The sequence below is a fragment of the Anastrepha ludens genome, chromosome 3 (assembly GCF_028408465.1).
Source record: "Anastrepha ludens isolate Willacy chromosome 3, idAnaLude1.1, whole genome shotgun sequence".
NCBI lineage: Eukaryota > Metazoa > Arthropoda > Insecta > Diptera > Tephritidae > Anastrepha > Anastrepha ludens.
In genome coordinates this window covers 82102461-82124501 of record NC_071499.1, presented here as the reverse complement: position 1 = coordinate 82124501, position 22041 = coordinate 82102461, and the positions used below count along the sequence as shown (strand labels likewise).

Sequence of the window (22041 nt, the reverse complement as noted above, 5' to 3'; positions counted from 1 at the left end):
AAAAGTCGAAAACAAAAAAGTCACTAAAAATTGATAGAAAAATTGTATGGCAAAATATATAAAAATTTGCATTTTTGAGCACTTCAAAATTGGTGAGGAAACTTTGCAGCCGTGGAAATGCAATGGAAAAAATACATACTTCCTAAGCAGTAGGAGCCGGCATAGAAAGAGAAGGATGATTCCCAGCTCCTAATAGTCAGTCAGTTTTTAAAACTTAAATGTCGTTAAAAGCGATATTATATACAATAATTTTCCTTAAAATTGATGGCTTAGCAATTATTTGTTTTATTGATTTTTGTATTTCTTTCACTTAGACTTATTTTCTTTTTATTTTTAATAATTACTGAATACAAAGAGATGAGCTCATTAAGTTCGCGGCTGGGGAGAAGGAAGCCAGAATTTTTATTAATTTAAAACTAATTCAAAACGCTACTGTAAATCCATTTAAGTTTGAATCAAATGAAAGTAAAATGCCGTGAAATCATTTTGTCGCGAAAATGCGCAACACCGTCTAGGGGAAAAAATGATGAAAAATCCAAGAGAATTTTGAGCTACTTCAAACTTCAAAAATCCAAAATACTAAACTTATATGTACTAGAATTATCACAAATACGCTATAAAATTGCATAGCCGGAGCTTTGCTAAAAACTCTAACTGAAAAATAAGTGTAAAAGGGTAATAGAAATTTGATGAATATTTAAAAATTGTGCACTAAATTTGAGACTTGGATTTAAAATTAATTTGAAAAAAAATGTAGACAAAAAACATAAAAAATAATGTTACTCCCTTTATAAAAAAAAGTAGATTTCGCATCTTGTCTAAGTTTCTCATTAAGCAAGAAAAAACTTAATAACATTAATTAAAAAAAAGGAATTGTACAGGTGCGAGATGGAATCTCTTTCTCACCACAATTTTCTATTAAAACCAAAAACAAGAAGTTTTTTTTTATATCCCCCAGAAGCTGCAAATCATTAGATTTTGTTCGCTGCAAAAATTGTGGATGTTTGAAAACAATTTAGAAAATTTGTCTAGAAAGATAGGTACTAATCGTTAAAAAAAATATTCTTTATTGAGGCCTTGCTTTAGGTAAGGCCACATTAAGAAGTTCTAACTTAACAGCGGCTTCGTCATGTCATCCCAAGGGATACAAACACTGCGGCGCTAAAAGTATTCGATGGGGTATATGCTGTTAGTAGCAAAGAAAGAGGAACGTTTTCTTTGCGCTGGAAATACCAAGTGGAGGGCTTGACTTCAGTTGGTGTGTTCAAATGGCGCCGGTTAGCACGAAAAATAAACGGCTGGCTAGGTTTTTTTAAGCGCGACCAAAATCATATAATCGGTTTTCGCGCCAATCACGAAGATCAGTAAATATTTGTGCAAATTATGTTTGCAAATCGCTTTTGTTTGGAAAAAGAAAGGTTTACTTTGTTAAAATTATAGAATTTTTTGACAAACTAGAAGCTTCAATACCTTTGAAATTCACTTTCTACCTATAAATAAAATATTAAACAGATAATTTATTTTTTTTATTTCTTGTTAAATTCGCAAAATTTGAAAATTCTAAAGTAATTTATCCTCTTAAGGGGTGAGTCTGGTTTATGAGGTCTAAAAATTGCATCTCTTTGCGATTTTTTTTTTTTTAGGAAAAAATTAATTTAGCACTGCAAAGTTTTTTCTATCTTTTAATGAACATTTAAAAAGTATCTATACAAAATTTTTGTACTGGTTAAAATAAGTTGAAAAAAATGGTTAACATAGAAATTAGTAGAGCGCTGCAACGCTGAAGTTTCCAACTGGCGTACAAGATACAGCTCGTAATTATTATCTAAAGCAAAAAATTCAATTTCTAATTATCATGATTTTTTATTCTAGATGAACTAAGAAAGCTGAGAGAAATTCCAAAATTTCAACTTTTTGGAGGTTTTAGGGGAAAAATGCCTTTCTATAAAAAAAAAATTCACTTCAACTTGGTATAAAAATCTTGAAAAATTTTTTTTATCTATTTTGTTATTTCAAATAGAAGAGAATTTAATACTGAAGGGAACAAGCTATGATTCATTTCAAAAGGTTCATTCGTTTTTTTTCATTCATGTACGCCAATTCAAAGAAATCATAAAAATGAAAAGTCGAGAAAAGAAGATAAAGTTTGTACTATAGCTGTCCGGTCACAGCGTAACTACCTAACGCTCGCCTACCTTTGGCTTTGTATCTACGGAAATATTGAGAATTAGGTTCTGTAACTTTGTGTGAATATTCTGAAATAATTGAATTCTGAAAAACTTGATTTTTTTGATCTTATAAACCAGGCTCCCCCACTACCAACCACTGCTCAACCACTACCTGTAGTGCAGAATAATATTTATGTTACACAAATACAGGGACCTGCAGTTTTCAGAATCTGAGGATCGCTGAACTTCCGAAAAAGTGTTTAATTTTGTACTTGCCCAACTACAACTAATTCGTGCTCTTGCGATTTCTTCTCATATATGTTATAACCGTCCCAAAATTATAAACACGCCACTTGTTTTTTTTAAATATGGTAACGCAAAGTTTCAAACTTTGTACACAATTTTTCAACATTTACTGAAATATTTTCAACTTTTTAACCAGAGCTTTTAGAATTCTTCCTTCTATAGGAAATGAAATGTAAATTTCAAGTGACTTAAACTGTTGCTTTTTGAAAATTTGTTCGCTTACGTGTCACGCCTTTTCTTCCTTACTCGAATGTTTTTATATTGAAAAAAGGGGCAAAAAATAGCCATAAATCAATTATATTTTGCGTAACACTAAAATTCAATGGGCTATAGAACTGCATCTTTGGAAAAGTTCTAAAAATCCTGGTTTAAAAATTCATTATAAATACTAACTTTTTGACCTTTACTCTTCCATCCCCCTGTATGCTTCATTTTCTGCTACAAAAATATTCATCTGTTCAAAGCCTGCCCTGTGGCAAGTTTTAAAGTTGAGTGCTGTCAACATCTGCTGGCAAAGCTAAGCGCTCACGATTTGGTAAATATTTAATTCAAGAAAAACAACAGTGGGATAACGAGTCATCAATAAGTCAATCGATAAGCACCCGTATGTATGTATGTATGCGTGTTAGTAAATATACACAAGTAGAAAAAAGTCACAGACACGTTGGCAAATATGTAGATCGCAATGTAAACTAATAAACTGCGGAGTCAATGAGGCAAATAGTCAGAACAGCAACTGAAAACAAAACAAGTGAATAGCCACGCTAGTCAGTCACTTAGTCAGCCGTTGAAGGGGGCAATCAGTCAGTTAGTTAGTCGATCCGCGCGTATCTTCTGCTCACGCCAAAGTGGAACTTTACTCGTACTCGTATACATATAAATTACCAGTTCCACACTTTGGAGTTACCCGCCAACCAGCCAAGCTGTCGAAGTGTAATGTATATGGTATGCATACAAACAACTTGCTTAGGGGGCATATGGAATGCAACAAATGCAATGACAACCACCAAATTGACACCATTAAATGCGTTGAAGTCACATTATAGCCAAGCATTAGAACATTCAATATGTGTGTGTGTGTGTGTGTGTGTGTGCGAGTGCGCCTAAATAAATAATCATGTGAACAAATAAATTCCTTAATTTATGAGCAGACAATTTATGATAGGTATGTGGCAAATCAAATATATTTGCTGCTGCCAACAAATACGAAGTCCGCTTACTTGAGCGTTTGCTTATCAAAGTGATTAATTTTTCATTTGTGTGTGTGTATGTAATTGTGTGTGTGTACTTGGATGTGTGTGTTGATAGCAGTTTAACGATGTAGGCCCCTGGTAGTAGAAAGGCAGTCGAGTGTTGCCGACAAATTATATACAAACGCATTAAGTAATTGCAGTAATAACAACAGCAACAATAATATTTATTTATTACAACAGCAAACTTGTAATTAAAGTGCCAACAACAACAATCACAACAAGCAGGCGATATTTAGACATTATCATTCTAAAAAGGTGAAGTTGTTTGCAATATGCAGTGTATGTGAGTGTATGCGTGTGTATGCATTGTGATTGTATTCGTGCAGTGTGACATATTCAGTGTTGTTTGGAAAAATCGATAAGACTGTAAGTGTGCTGCGCATCGAATGAGGCCTGAGGTCAGCATGAAAGCGCATAATTTGTCTTAATGAACTCGGCTTGTACGAATATCCCTGCAGGGAAAGACTAAATTAGTATGGAAACATTTTACTTCAGACATTGGTATTTAGTGGAAGAAATTATACTGGTTTCTCATTGTAACCGCAACAAGAAAAATAGCTTCTTTTCATATTTTATTTTGTTTATTTTTACTAAAAATTCATTTTCCGAACATGAAACTGAATGTAAAAAAGTCAAATAACACTGTGGAACAAATTCAGGTTAGCAAAAATTATGTCCATTCTGAGAGTGGCGGGTGAAAATAGAGGCGAAATTAGAAGACCCGTATCGCGCCGTTTTTGTATGTTAGTTCGAATTTTTTTTAATCGGCCTTCGAAGTTTGCAGTCAAATGCCGATTTTCAGTATATTGTTTCATAAGTACTACAAAAATTTTCGAAATCAATTTTTTCAAAAATTGTAATTGTTGCACAGGTTTCTAGCAATAATTTGGCTTTTACAGATTGAAAAAATATCAATTAGTCGACGAGTTATAGCCAAAAAACCATATAAACAATTTTGCTCCGATTTCGAACTTCAAAGGCCGATTAAAAAAAAATTCGAACTAACATTAAAAAACGGCGCGATACGGGTCTTCTAATTTCGCCTCTATTTTCACCCGCCACTCTCAGAATGGACCTAATTTTTGCTAACCTGAATTTGTTGCACAGTGTAATAGTAGCAGTAAAATGTGCAATTTGCCTGCAAATTAGTTGATTTTTTTAGGTAAGAAAATCTATGACTCCCTTGTAGACGCGCCAGTGCAACGCAATTTTTAGGAAATTATATATATGTAGGTGGATCATCTTCATTGTTGGCGTGACGGTTCGGGTTGAATTTTAACCTAGAATCTCGATCCATCGCAGGCATTCTCCAGTTGTTCAGGCCAAAGATCTTGGCACCTTCAATAAGTGTGTCAATCAAGGTTTTCCTTGACCTAGACCCTTTAAAAGGCACATACTCGTACATATTACTAGTGCAGATCTTTCTTGCAATGTCGTTCGGATCTATTCTCAGAACATGTCCTGCCTAATTAAGACGCTAAAGCTTCATATAGTTGGGAGTCATTTAATTCATCTAGGCATTCATCGTTGTAACGTAGGCGATAGTTAAAGTGATCTATACGCAAAGGTCCAAGGATGCGGCGTAAGATTTTTCGTTCAAATACATATATATTATATGTTAAGCTCCTTTTTCATCCGCCTTACGCATCAGCCAGGTTTCAAAAGCAGAAGTAACGCAAGGCCTAATTTTTGTTTTATAGCGTTTCAGCTTCATTCGCTTAGCAAGAAACGAGGATCGTAGAGCCTGGGAAAGCGAAAAGACAATACGATTGACGACTTAACATCTGAACCCACTTTGGATGAAACTTATCGTGCAATTATGAAGCAAAACAGTTATACAACAATTGGAATCGATAGCATCAGCGCAGAATTACTCAAAGAAAAACGACAAAGGGTACGCAACGCGCTTCCAACACTAATAAAAACCATCTTGTGCAGTGAAGAAACGCCTGCAGTATGGCACGTAGGCATTATTACCCCACTACATGAGAAAGGTGGAATACCAAACTATCGTGGTTTACTAGCTTATGCGTTGCTTACAAAATCTTCACCACTCTGCTAAATGAAAGGTATAAAGTATATTTGTGCTATGTAATTGACTTCTATCAAGCAGGTTTCATGAAAGGAAGATTAGCAGTTCAACAGATATTTAATTTTAAGCAAATTATGGAAAAATTCAGCCAATGCGGCATTCCACTGCACCATCCATTGATAGATTTCAAGCAAGTATTTGATGCTGTTGACAGACGAAAACTGTGAAACGCACTTTATGATTTTAATATTTCTCCAAAGCTTGTTGAAATGACACCTCAAATAGCGAAAACCACGTAAAAATCTTTGGACAACTATTCTCCTTTATCACTAGAACGGGGTGATCCACTTGCCTCAACTTTAGTCGTGTTTTCTTTGGAGAAGATATCCCTGAATGGGATAGCCATTGTAGTAAAATCATCGTAAATTCTATTTAGCTTTTGCAGGTGACATCGATATGCAGGAGTACAGCAGCTTTGAAAAAGGAATGTCTAAATCTTTGGAGCTCAGCCATAAGCTTGAAACTCAGCCTTAAGCTACGCATAAATAAATCAAAAACTAAATTTTTGTGTAGTGGAAAAGTTTCAAATAAATATAAATCTGCCATGTTCAACGGCAGTTATATACTTCTGAGCGGGTGGCGTTGTTCAAATTTCTTGGATCTATCATATCTGCTGACGCAACATCCAAACCAGAAGTTAGTGCGCGGCTCGAGACCGGGAACGTGGTTTTCTTTTCGTATGTGTAGATACGGATAAATACATTTATTTGAAAAACACTATAACGAATTCTATCAAATAAAGGCAGCATTCGCAATTTCGCATTATTCGCAATTTACTCATTTTTTACGCAGCCTGGCGCCACAAGTCAGCAAGACTAGAGAAACGGATTTTTAATGTTATACTAGCTGAGTTGGACCTCCATAAAATCAATAGAAGTAAGTATTTCTCAACATTTATGAATTGTTTGCAAATGGTCTAAAACTGATTACTTCTAAAACCAATTGGGCTAGTATTTGTTTCGCCTAGTATGAACTGGTGTTTTGCCGACTTATAGCCTCTGAATTGACATTTCGTAAGACATCGTAGTGTTAAAAATACTAAATGACGCAAAATTAGACACTCTATTGGACGATTTATAATTTTTGTAAATAGCGCAAAATTAGTCACTCTCACGATTTATACATTTTGTAAATAGAGTCGTATGGTACGTCAATCATATTTGACACGTGTAAACTAGACAGCGGCAGTATAGAAACAGAAGAGAAATGGAGCGCGTAAAGATGAAAATAAAGTTTTCCAACTCTCAAAATTTGTTCCCCTTTTTTAAGTAAAAAAGATAGAACACGAACTGGTTTAGCTGAAAAGTGAGCTGGTAGTATAATCATTCACAACCAGTATTTTCCCTGCAGGGAAGTTATAGAGTGTATTTGCGTGAGTAATTTTTATGCTTTTCAATATCAAATAATATTTTCATTTAATATAAGTAAAAGCATTATTTTTAATTTAATAAGTAGTGCATAAAAGCACTCAACTACAGTCTGCATTTCGTCTAAACACTGATTTAATAAATAAACTAATTAATTAGAGAAGTAATTAATACTATAAAAGAAAGACTGAAAAATCGGCATACCTTGAAAGGCGAATATGGGTAATTTTAGTCAAATAATTTTAAATTAATTTTATAATTAAAAATTTTATAATGGAAATAAAAAACGGGCATAAGTCTAGAATAGCGTCTACTACCCCGGTAAAGCTGGAATACTAAGCGTCGTTCACCTTTTCACTCCGATTTTAAGGGCATTTAAGATTTTTTGAGTAAAAACATGCAGTACAATCGGCGTTAAATGAACTCCTCGGCTTAACGGCATCATGCAAAGTGCTCAACAATAAAACATTTTCGTCTGTTTGCTTAGTAAACTTTATTTTTTTCCACATATAATAAATGTAAGACGTTTTTTATGGAATGCGCAACATTGTAAGGGGAAAAAGTTATTCAAAATCAAAGGAATTTTCCAGCAACTTCAAACACTCACTTTATTAAAAATTAAAATTTAATAAACTATAAAACTGCATACTAAAAATATTTCTAGAAGTTTGAATTAGAAACCGTGACACTGGAATGAAAAATTTGTGGAATTTTTTTTTAAATAAAAATAAAATTTGATAATTGGATTTATATGATTTTTGTTGGACAATGAGCCATGCTTTTATCAAAGAAATAAGGAATATTAAAAAAAAAAAAGGAAAAACAATCAAAATTGATCAAAATGTTGATGCGCTATCGTTTTGCGGCGGGGTGTATTTGTATCATTTATTTGAGTTGGAAACACTTCAATAAAATACGAATGCTTTTAAATTAAATTTGATGCATTATGAAGAAAATTCACGAAATATTAATTCAGAAATTTGAAAAATTTGCGAAAAATACTAAAATAAAATTGAATTTAGTAATTTAGAAAGCACATTATTTGGAGAAGAAAAATCAAGCATAATAAATTCCGAAATCTCGTTTAGTTACCGAAGTGAGTGCGCTATTGAGACATCCGCTGCATTATTCGTAATGAAAATGATAATAAGAACGAAGAGTCCTCTTTGGGATAATAAATAGCAAACTGTAGTGAAGGACTGCCAATTTACATATACAAAGGATGCACGGAGAATGGCACTTTTGCTTTCAAGTGACGCGTTAATTAAAAGGAGACTGCATTTATAAGCAGAACCGGGTTCAGAGAGTCGTTTGGAGGTAAAGCAATAGTAGCTATTTATTTCTAAAGTACCAGTTAGCCCATATGATACATTTTTTTTCAATATAGGCCACTTAGACGTGGAAAATTTAGAGTTAGAGTAGTACTGATTGTCTCCTTACAAAAGAAAAATAGCTGAATATGTGGTTTATAGCCGATGGCCCGGCAGTTTGGATATTCAAGCCAGTGTAGGTAGTTAGATTAAGCAGTAGACGAGCGAATTATGGGTGCAAACTACTAGTAATAGGTCCGCGTTTCGATCACCACTGCACACATAAAATAATACAAATATCACATAAAACAACTATTTTTTTCTAACACCTAAGCGTCAGCTTTTGATAGGCCATATTAATATCATAGACTGAGTGTGAGTATTTAAGACAATTTTTTGAAAACTTAGATCTTGAAAGCTTTAAAGTTTTTTTTTTTTTTTAATTAAATTGTTGAGTTGTATGTTGTTGTTTGGCGCTCCAACAACATCAAAACTTGCACAAAGGTTAACATTTTTAACACGTGCGTTAAGACTGTGCTGTTGTACGGATCGGAAACTTGGCTTGTGCCATCGGCAACGAAAGCAAGCATTTATAAACAGGTGTCTGCGTAATATACTTAAGATATGGTGGCCAAGAGTTATAACAAACGAGGAGCTCTGGAGAAGTACGCACCAAAACAGCATCAACAGTGAAATAAAGAAAAGAAAATATGGATGGATAGGGCATACTCTGCGAAAGCCTTATGAGGAAATACCGCATGCCGCTTTGACTTGGAACCCGAAAGGTACGAGAAGAAGAGGCAGACCAGTGATGACTTGGCAAAGGACTATCCGCAATGAAACTGGAAAATCGTTTAATGAACTGAGATTTATGTCTACAAATAGAAATGTTTGGAATACTTTTGTTGAATCCTTAAGCTCCTAAAGGAGTATGGAATAATAATAAAAATAAAATTGTTGAGAAAATGGAAAACTGAGTATGCAGCAGTACTATATAAAATGTAAGCCTTTTTTTAAAATAAAACATGTAAAAAATTGGGGACTGGTGCGTAACTACTACTCGGAGGTGCCCAAATGATAGAACAGGTTTTTTTCTAATAGTGGTCGCCCCTCGGCAGGGAATGCCAAACCTCCGAGTGTATTTGCGCAATGAAAAAGATTCTCATGAAAAATCATTTGACGTTCCGCGTCAGCTTAAAATCCGAGCTCGACCAAATAGGAGGAGGAATTCGACCAAAGGATGTAAGAGTCACAGATTCTTTTTAGTTTCACTATTTTATTTAAAACAATATGTGAATACTAACATCCTTTGAATGTCCATCATGAGTCTACAGGTAAAATCCTCCAAATAGTCGATTCATAAATGCCTAATTGTGTTGAGATCGTCAAGATATCGATGATGAGGGTTATTCAGTGACACAGAACTTTCAGTTTTTGGACGTTCTGCCTGTCTATCTGCCATTTTCTATCGTCACCAGTACAAGTTTCTCTAAATTTCTTCACGAGCGTTTGAATTGTCAACTCATTCGGATAATTATTTCCACCAAAAAAATTACGAATTTTGCGATATGTTGTTCTTGAAGATCGATAATATCATATGATAAAAAATTCCAATAGTTTCAACACTTTGTTCTATTGTGTGAATATCCATAGTTAAACTTTAGTTTACTTGACAAATATCAAAAATTGTATAAAAAGGTGCTGTCCAGGAATTATTCACTACTGACATCTAGACGTTACTTTTGAAAGACCCTTTAGTTTTACGAGCATGTGAATTTTTTCCTGGATAACTTTTACTGTCGCACGGTGTTATACCATAGACTATTATGTACAGAGTTGCCAATATTCGACGGACCCATCTGACAACCCTGTATCTTTTTACAGAGACGTCAGGTCGCTTAATGACATACCGCGTTGGAAGCGTCAGACTAAGCAGATTTTTACCATGGAACAGTACACGCTACACGAGCGCTCCCAAATTGTTGAAATTTACATTCAACAAAAGAAGTCAATTGTGAAAACTCAACGTGCGTACAAAAAATTAAATAATGTGAAAAGTGCGCCTTCTAAGAACACCATTAAACGTTTGTATGAAAGGTTTTCGACTGGTGATGCTTTTTCTAATCCAAAGAGGCCAAATCAAAACCGACCAAGGCGTCGCCAAAGACATCCCAAAATCGCCATTCTCAGCATTTGGGCCTTGCTCGGACCACTTTACAACGGATTATCCGCATTAATTTGCATTTATTCCCGTATAGGATTCAATTCACGCAAAGATTGTTGCCTGCGGACAAGCCTCGTCGATTGGAATGGGCCGAAAGAGTCATCGAAATCCGTCGGGTCCGTCGAATATGTATACACACTCTGAGTTAGAACTGGATGTATCCTATACAGGCTGAATGGAGCCAAGCGCACTTCTTACAGTCTATTTTTATGCAGTCTCATATGATGAGTCTCATTTCAATTCCTCACTATGGGATACGACCTGGCTATCAGAAATAAATCAAAGATTTCAGTTGCTGTAGGTATACGCAAAGAACAAGAGCAAAGTTTTAGCACGCGACCTACTTTATAAGCATAAAATGTTGTCCCTAAGGCTTAAGCGCAAATGAACGCTCTGCTTTTTAGTTCGATGGCAATCTATTTTTTAATAGAATTAGAAAAGTTCGTTTAATGTGCATTCATTGAAAAAAAAATTGCGAATTTTATTAAACCCACAAATCTAATTAAAAGAACATTTAGTTACAGCCAATGAACAAAATGGGAAAAGATAAAAGTTTTAACTAACAACAATTACAATAAAAGTAAAAAGTGTGATAGGAAATTAGAAAACTACTAAGTGCTGAGCGTTGCCATACCGAACTAGAACGAACTAGAAGATTATCTACATAATCGTTTTCAAAACCAAAGCTTTTTTTATGAAGCTTCAACGAGAGGCACTTAGCTGCTCGCTCATTAGTAACGCAAAGAACCCTCCCCCAGTGCACTTAACTGTAGTTTGTAATTTGATTTTTTTTTTTTTTTTTGTATTTTATGACAGAGGGGAGCTGATACATATTTTGTTCTTGTAAGTGAGACATAAAAACAAAAGCAAAAAATATGAAATAAAAAGCCATTGCAACCGTTAAAATTGTTGCTGCGCTGCAAGTAGAGCGAGCGTTGGGATTTATGCGCGCTATCAGCGAACGCGAATGCGAATGCGGTTAATGTGGCTCGGTCAGTGAACTCGCTGCGCAGAGCTACTCAAATATTCAGTGCTGATATTTTTTATTGTAGATATAGACGAGTATATATATTACTCTATGCATTCACATACATACACATCATTTTTATGATAATTTGCTGCTGTCGTGGCTGTGTGCGCTGTGATAAGCGCGCTGGCTGTCTGCCCGCTGTGCTGTTCAATTGTTGATATAGACACATACATACATACATCTCAAACTTTTTACTGCATATCATTTTTCTATAATTTCTTTATTTAAATACCTTTTTGCGCGCACGCATTGCTATTTAGTGACACATTAAAATATTGCGAAATGCAAAAATTCAGTATGCAAATATTCTTGATTGCACTATAATTTTTTGAGAAAAACATGTTTATTAAAATTTTCGCATAAATGTTTTCACAACAATAAAGATGGTTGCATAATAATAAATGGAAGTTTCAAATTTTTATGAGTTACATAATTTTTTTTTTTTTTGCATATTTTCTTGCAAGAAATATGTAAATGGCAACTAATTCTACAATGTCCACTTACGACGCCAAATACTCGTGCATCATAAAAAGTATTGTATTTCATAGTGTAATATGATTTTTACTGCGCTGCTCCTCTAGTTACAGCTCCAGTAGGCAATCGCTAACTCGCAAAGGTACTGACGGACTGTCTCGCTGGTTTGCAGACTTACTGCCACGCTAGCTGGTTGGACACAGAGTTTGTGTATGTTTTCGCCCCTGCTATGCTGCTTCTCTTGTTTCAATTTTTATGATTGTGTGGCGCTTTTTGTTGCAATAATAAAAAAAAAACAACAACTTGACACCAACGTGTATATTTAAATTTTATGATTTTCATAATCAACGCTGTGGTTGTTTTTCTTTCTGTTTCAGTTGTAGCTCTGACTGGCATTATATATAGCACCTAGCTGGTAAATAGAGAAGGCGTAATTTTAATTGCTTTTCCAGTGAGTATACATACATACATACATATGCACGGTTATGTACGACAGTTGTCATAACAACAGCTACAACAGCAGGCACAATTACAACAATATTGTAGGCACAGGATGTTGCAAGAGTGCATACTTAAATGAAATATTTATGTGTAGGAGTTGTTGTATATAATATCTAGACTTGTGCTTGTAAGTGCGTAGCTAACCGTGTACTGTTTGATATCTTTTGGTTTATTTTAGCTGTAAAATTAATTCTGTTGTCATTCTTACTGACAGTTTAACTGGGTTTTTATAGATGAATTGTAGGTTTTTTTTATTGACACTCATATAAATAAATTTTTAAAAATTTATTTTGCCGTTATTTTAGCGACGGTATTTTTTACTACTTAAAATTATTACTTTTTATCATAATCAGCAACGGCATATTTACTATTTCCATATTTTAATGGAATAATATATATCGTCCCCTTAGTATAACAATAGCCTATGTGCTCATAGGCTATTATTTTTTTATTGAATTTTTGGATTCTCCATCGTCGATTTTATATGTGGTCAAAATTTTGTCAAATTCTAATTCCACAAAATGGGTCAAAACGTCAGTCAAAAAATAATAAATAACATAACGAGATTTGAGTGAGAGCTAATTTCGACAAAAAGTTTGAAATTCATTTTCTCAAAACATCAAAAAATTTATAATACGAGTATATGGGAATTTTTTTAATTTTTTACCGCTCGTTTTTTAGGTTTTTAATGTCAAAATTATTTTGTTACAAAATAAATTTTTAATTTTATAAAAAAAATTTGGTTTAGCAGTTTGGTATAAATATTTGCAGTATAATCCAATACGCAAAGCCGGTTATAATGTGATTGGTAAAGGTAAAGACAAAATACTTTCCTGTGATATATGTAAATGTTAATAAATGTTAACGAAAATATTAATAAACTGTTCGAGCAGTAACTAGGAAAACAGCAGCAGTAAATGATTAGTAGGGCATTAAAAGGAAAAAGCAGTAAGCAAATGAGTGATACGAGTGATTTATTATTGAACACACGTCGAACCATGATGAAATAACTGTTTTTAGCTGTGTTCAAAAAATACTTTCCTTGAGTAGAGAAAAAAATAAATTTTTCTGCATCGCTTAAATGATTATCGAATTCCGAATGGACTATCTTGAAGAACAATGAAAAAATGAAAAAGAGAAAGGGAGAGAAAGTGAGATGCTGCTATTGGAAAGAAATATATAGGTATATATGTGACCAGGTCTACGAAAAGGTACCTTACGTGCGAAAACAAGTTTTCGAGAAAACAGCAGTTAAAATTTAAACTTCTAAAAAACCTTGTAACTTTTTTAAATATTAATATTTTTTAATTCGGTTTGGCTCATTTTCTTCAGCATAGATCACAGTATCAATAAAATCACAGAAAGCTGAAAGCCTCCGTTGCTAGCGCTGCGTTATCTTTTTGTTTATTTAGCAATTGTATTGTTATTTAAGCTTTTAAAAAATAAAAAATAAAATAAAATCACAGAAGCAGTGAAAAACATTTTTTTATAAAAAAACCCCCGTGTATTGAATCTTAAGAGGATCCGTTAAATTTAAAAAAACATGTCCGACATATTGGATCCGGCATTTTGATTTTAAATAATCTCACTTCATATTCATATTCAGCGACCTCGCAAACCCCCGAATAACAGTTTTTAAATATTTTAATAAACTTTTGATGTTGAAACAATGCCACAATTCGTGACAAAAATTTTGACAAATCCTTAAGAACCACCATTTATAAAGTTATGAATACATACATTTTTTGTAACAAATTTTTTGAATACAGGCTGCAGTATCGTATTCATTGCACCTCAGACTGTCCAGGAATGGTTCAGTTTTTAATTTGCACAAATTATTGTCTTCGTTATTCTAATTTGTATCATGACAAAAAAATCAGTCTTTTTCGTATTTGTACTTTTCTTTTTTTTTACTTTTAACAAACTTTTAAACAAATTATGACTTTCTGGTTTTCACTATTTTAAAGAGCCTTTCACACACTATTCGAATCAACAAAAAAGTGAAAAATGATTTTTTGACACGTAAGATACCTTTTCATAGACCAGGTCACATATATATTTGTTTGGCCGAGCTTCTCCGCCTCTTTGTGGCGTGCGTCTCGATGTTATTCCATAAATGAATGAAGAGACCTACAGTCTTAAGCCGACTCCGAACAGCAAATAATTTGTATGAGGAGCTTTTTCATGACAGAAAAACACTTGGAGGTTGGCCACTGCCTTTTTCTATGACTTTGGTGTTTCATGCACGGAGATTCGAACCTACGTACTTCCGATTGGTAATCACGCACCAACTCATTCAGCTACGCCGGCCGCCGTGGAAAGAAATCAGGTTTTCAAATAAAGAGTATTTGAAAAGAAGCGCCTAGATGTTCTTTTAAAATAATTAACAAATGTAAAAATTTAGATTATTTCAGGTTTTACTATATTTATTCAAAAGACGGCTCTTAACAATTGTATGTGACAAATGATATTATTTAAATGCCCACCAAGAGCACGTCACAGACTGTGATACGAGAGTTCAAATGTTCAAAGATTTGTTCACACATTACTGTATTGTAATCAGGTCCGAATGTTGTATTTCAGCTTTGGAATAGTTTTCGGCTCATTCAAATAGATTCCACTTTCCAAAAACCCTTACCTGGTCTACCAGTCCTTTTCCTATTCTCAATAGGACCAGTTTTTTCGTTGTATTGTAGAATCATTCAGATGATCATTTCCACTAAAAAAATTATGATATTTGCGATATGTTGTTCTTGAAGATCGACCATTTTCATGATAAGTTTCAATAGTTTCAACGCGTTGTTCGATTGTGTAAGTATCCATGGTTAAAATTCTACATCTATCTGCCTGACAAATGTCAATAATGACATAAAACAAAGTTACCGTCTAGGCATCTAGGCGTCCCTTTGGAAAGACCTTTTTACAGCATTTGTCCGAAAACTCTAAGACGGGGTACAAAGATGGATCATTTGAATGTGATGATGTGGTATATCTACTATCAAACAAAAATTCTAGTCGCATGGGCAAATACTGAGGATTTATTAGTTAGTATCATAGAACATCGTAGAATTGTCGGAAACATTAACATCAAAGTTATGGCCAAGATGGTGGACAAGAGTTTTTTAGCTCTTGATACGATAATTCTTCACGAAAATGATTCATTTGCAAATTATGATGCTTCGTTTTAATTAGATGTCAAGAAATGGTGTTCTAGTTCCAGATATAAAGAAACGTATGATTATGTTAAGATTATTTTTGATTTGGTGAAACTTCATAATATTTCTTAGCACAGCAATCGTCGGCATCAACTATCTGTCTATACTGTTTTATATGATTAAAATTTCTAAAGAATAATGTGGATATAAGTGACGAAAATAACTCGAAAGCATTTTTGCACTTACGTGAAGACTTCAAGAAGTTTAAGTATCTAAGAGCAGAGAAAAAGGCCGCTAATGAATGCCACAATACACACAAAGAATGTCATCACTATTTGATGCAGATTATGACTTCTGCGTACTTCAAAAGTGCCAGTTCCAGAACGGCATATTTCGCAGAATTTAGCTAATAATCTGCTCTGCAAGAGCTTAGTGCCCGTTTTAAGAAGAATGTGATCTCCAAAGAATGTCAAGCTGAAATTTTTGAAGGCTGAGTCTATAGAAAACATTAAAAAATTCCTGATAGATTTTTAGAATGCCTATTAAGATTGGTCCGTATGTTTCCTGTCATAAGATTATGGATGAAATTATAAACGCTTGTTTTTCAACAAGAAAAGTGAATTCAAATTTCGAGCAACTCATTGAAAAACTAAATAAATCTGTACAGGAGTGAGCGACACACTAAAAATCCATGTGTTACTGAGCCATGTTTCACAGTTTCTACAAAATTGGTATTCGTATATGTTCAGAATAAGCAGTTGAAGCGACTCACAATGTATTTTTGAAGAACTAATGAATGCACTATGAAGATCAAACCAATTAAAATATGCCATGTAAATTTGAAAAAAAGTAGTAATCGAATTTTCTTCACCACACTTTTGACTCGCAAAAACAAGCTAATTAATAATAAATTTATTTCAGTTAATTTAGATGATTTTCGATATTATTTATTTTAGATATAAATGAATGGAAATATGAATCAATTGCTTAGTGCAGCATAACGGTTTGTCCAAAATCGGTCTGAGCGAAAAATGTAAAGAATAGAATATTTGCAAAAGCAAAAAACTTGTGTTTGAAACATTAATATTAATATGTTTTTCATATTTCCGAGGAGAATCAGTTAAGTCCGACGAGCTCCTTGTTATGCGCGTTAGAGTAAAGTGAGATATTTAGCGAATCCTAACTGCTGGGATTTTATTTGAAACGGATTTTGCCACTCTCAATGACCACAGTTCATACTCTGGTTAGTGGGTTTTCCATTCATTCTTGTTAAACGTTGATGAATATTATAGTCCACGACAGTCAGCCCCAGACGATTTCAGAGCTGAAGAATGAAATCATGCAATGCAGCCCGAAGAATGGCATAAAATAACAGTAAATTTTGATATGTGCAATCTGTGTTGCATAGGAATCGTGGTGGGCATTTAACAAATTTTGTGCTTCATACATAAATGTCATAGACTAAAAAATATGAAATAAAAATATCATTTCGACAAATTTCACGACAAAATTTTTGTATTTTATTTATTAAAGTAAATCTGCGGTCTTATTGTATAACCTTGCACATACTTTTTTTATTTTTAGAAATGTTGAAAGAGCTTCGAAATTTCAATATAAGTTGCGCAGTGCAAACAAATAGCACTTAAAAAAATGAACAACACCAAAAAATAGTAAAAAAAAACAATAAAAAATATATTATTATTATTATATCCCCTACAATATAACCAATATATACAATGTAATATAATAAAAGCAAAAAAAAAAAAATACTTTTATGAATTCAAAAGAACTTTGTGCCAAAAGTTTTTTTTTTTTTTTTTTTTTTTTTTTTTTTTTTTTTTTTTTTTTTTTTTTTTTTGAAAAATTACTATACATACTTGTAATTTTGTAATTTTATTTTTAAACAAGTCAAAGACCATTTGCTACAAATTATACTACATACGTATGTATATGCATATCAATTTTAAACATTTTGAAAAAATTCTAAATACTATGTAATGCACATTTAAAAAAAATCCTAATAATTAAAAAATAAAGTGTTATTATTATAATAATAATATTTTTACATTTTTCTAATTAGTCTAAGCAGGAGAAGCAAACAAATTAGTTTCGAAAAAATGAAAAAATGAATTGGTATTCTAAGTAATCAAGGTGTTTTTTTTTAATTAAAGCATTTTGAAAGAATTTCGAAATAACTACCAGTATTTTATATATTTGAAAGTTCAAGCGAAACGGTAGGAGGTGAAACGAAGGCATAATATGCAATGCATTTTTTGCAAGACCATGAAGCATACAAACACAACAACATAACAAGAGTAATAATATTATATTATGATGTACACAACATTGGCAGATTGAGACTGAGTTTCTGCTGTAATTTGTATTGCTCACCTTAACTTAATTTTGGGCAAAATGATGATCCTACAGTTGACTGCCACTACTGAAAGACGGATGGGATTTTTTGGAAAAAAAAATTGGAAAAAACCGACAAAAACAAAATATAAAAAAATAGCAAATATATAAAAAATAAAAAATATATAAAAAAAATATAAAAAAAATTAAAAATATATAAAAAAAATTAAAAATGTATAAAACAGATATAAAATATTATAAAAAAAAACCAAAGATAAACTATTTTATTTAGAGCCTATTTATTTAGAGAAAGCTAACCATGTATGACAAGACAATCTGACGTTTTTACTATTCTTTAAAGCATCTGATGTCAAATATTAACGCATTTTCACCTTAAGGATAACATATTGTAAATCTGGACTGGGACCCCTATAACTGAAAATTAAAATCCGAGCACGCAAACTAATTGCCAAAGCATTAGAAACAATTTTTAAATTTATAAATAGGCTGTCACAGTTTTTTAAATGCCTAACACAGCTAATTTGTTCTATTCACACTTCGATCATGCTGATTTGAAGCAGTGAGTAACTTCATATGTGGCAAAGAGTATCGAAATATCTACAGTGCTGGACTTAAGTATAGGCACAATCCGCTTTATAAAAAGAACTGCAGTTTTATTTGTATTCAGAAAAACGATATATTTATTTTGTAGGTATATTATAGGTATAGAGTTTATACATTAAAAAATAGATATGAAAACTAAATACATTTTCTTTGCAAATATAGATTAAAAATAAAAAAATTAAAATTAGTTCGATATTTTACTGGACAAAAGTATAGGCACAACTACTTGCATAATTTTTTGTGCGCGTCTGTTTCAGTATCTGTTTCAATTATCTGGCAACACTTTTATATTCAGCACATTCCTATGTGTACCGTTATTATTTTTTATTGATTCAAACAAGCGAAAAGTTGATAACATTTTTGTAAATAATTATTTTGTTTGTAAACTCTTTATAATGAGCCCAAAAAAAACTGAAACAACAGTATCGGAGCGTAAAATCATTTTACACTTGCATAGCCAAGGAAAATCGTTTGCAGAGATCGGTGAATTAATGGATCGTAGTCGTTTTACCATACGGACCATTGTAAATCGCTTCAAAGGTGAAACAAACTTTGAAAATGCAAGTCGCTGTGGTCGTCCGCGCAAATTAACAGAGAGAGAACGTGCTCAGGTCATACGAAAAGTGAAACGTGATCCAAAAATTACATCTTCACAGGTTGCTGCAGAGGTAAAGGCAGAAATTGGTAAAGATGTGCACTTTAAAACTGTACAAAGAGTGTTGCATGAGGCTGGTTATAACTCTCGTGTGGCTAGACAAAGGCCTTGACATCTGCCATCAATCAGAAGAAGCGATTGGAGTATGCCAAAGAGTTTGAAAACAAGCCAAGCGATTTCTGGGATCAGGTATTGTTTTCTGATGAAAGCAAGTTCAACATTTTCCGGCCTGATGGACACACAAGGGTATGGCGAAAACGTAACACTGCAATGGAATCTCGAAATCTTTTGCCAACGGTTAAGTATGGTGGTGGGGGGATGTTGGTATGGGGCTGTATGTCTTCTGCGGATGTGGGAGAGCTTGTTTTCATTAATGAGATTATGGACAAGACAGTTTACTTAAACATCTTAAAGGAAAATGTGAAGAAAAGCGCTGAAAAACTGAACTTACCCGGGTCGTTCACATTTCAACATGACAACGACCCGAAGCATACAGCCCATGACGTCAAGATGTGGCTCGCTTATAACGTTTCACACGTCTTACCACACCCTCCGCAGTCACCAGACTTAAATCCGATAGAACATTTGTGGGAGGAATTGGAGAGAAGAATTCGAAAACGCACAATTTCAAATAAGGTTGAGCTAAAAGCAGCTTTAATGGAAGAGTGGCTTAATATTGGCGAAAATATAACAAAAAAACTTGTCCACTCAATGCCAAATAGACTTAAGGCCGTCATAAAACAGAAAGGGTTACCAACAAAATATTAAATTAAAATTTCAACGCATTTTGGTTATCGTTTAAGTAGTTGTGCCTATACTTTTGTCCAGTAAAATATCGAACTAATTTTAATTTTTTTATTTTTAAACTATATTTGCAAAGAAAATGTATTTAGTTTTCATAGCTATTTTTTAATGTATAAACTCTACACCTATAATATACCTACAAAATAAATATATCGTTTTTCTGAATACAAATAAAACTGCAGTTCTTTTTATAAAGCGGATTGTGCCTATACTTAAGTCCAGCACTGTATATAATTTAAGCGTAAAGGATATAAGAAAATATCTCTATTAAATATTTAATTTTGTGGGCAAGCACGCGGCATATTTGGCAAGATTTAGTGAATCTGGAAAGATTTAGTGAATCTGGAAAGCCTTAGTGCCTGTTTTAGAAAGAAAACAGGCTTTACTCTGGCCTAAAAGTATGAACGGTATCTCTAAAGAATATCAAGCTGAGGGTTTTCAAGGCTGCGGCTACTTAGAAAACTTTATAAAATTCTAATAAATATAAAAAGCGCAACTTTGTGACCAGGCTTACGACTATAAGTTAGAAAATACAAGATATATCCCTCTCAGTATCTTTTATAAGAGGCAGAAAAAATTATTTAGTTATTTAGTTTAATCACAACAATAAAATACATGTTTTCACTTTCATTGAAAAATATTCTACTAAATTTTAAAACACTCAACGAATTTATTTCGTTTTATTTACTTACATTGAAATTTAAAACATTAAATTAAAAAAAAAAAAATTTTTTTATATATAATAAATGCATTTCAGTTTCGTTGAAAATTAATCTACTGAATTTAAAAAACAAAAATATAGTAAATTTATTTCACTTCATTGAAAATTAAATATTTTTATTAAATGCACCGAATACGTTTATTACTTTCCTCTTTTTTGGTTTTGTTTTTTTTTTTTGTACAGGAGTTTTGGAAATTATCTAATAAATACATAATTTGAAACCTATTTGCTTCTCGAAATATTTTTTTAATATTTATAAAGAAATAATATACATTTTATATAAAATAGCTATAATAAATTATAAAAAAAATTAAAAGGCGGGAAATAAATATTGTATATATAAAGTTTCTTTTAACCGCTATTAAGAGCATAGGGCGGAAATAATAATAAAATAAATATTAACTACCTTTCTCTATCTCAGAAAAAAATCATTTTTCATGTTAAGAAAAATCTAATAAATTTTAAATAATGAAATGAAAATGAAAACTTGACTCGGTACGTGAAATTGCCGAAAATAAAATAATTTTTTTTCCTTTCATATTATCTGTTTTACCAAAATTTCTATTAAATTTCAAGTTCAATGCAATTCAAATAAAATTTAATACGGCATGCAATTGCCGCCGATTAGCACTAACACCAACTAATTACCTCCACAGTTCTTGCTGCTCACACAAGTGGCGCAAGTACTACTGTTTCCACACTAATAACCATTCCTCATACAAATCAACAACAACAACCTTGACCGGCCCTTCTAACTCATTTTCACTTGAATGCAACATATGTAAGACAAACATTGATTGTCCAAATCCTGCATCATTGGTAGATAAAAAGCTTTTATGACTTGCCGCTAGAAAGCTGAAAGCAACGTAGAATGCGAAAGACGCCCATAGCCACGCATTACCGCCCATTCAAATGTCAAATGTCAGGCCAGTCAGTGGTGACTGCTAACTGGCGGAAAGAGAAAGAAGCAAAATTACAACACAACACATAAGCAAAAAAAAAAAA

General features: G+C 32.8%; 1 protein-coding gene across 2 annotated transcripts in view; it reads right to left on the bottom strand.

Annotated features, from left to right (window-relative positions):
- The window catches only part of LOC128858282 (uncharacterized), a 145746-nt gene that overhangs the window by 121325 nt on the left and 2380 nt on the right, over positions 1-22041 (bottom strand). The window lies entirely within an intron of this gene.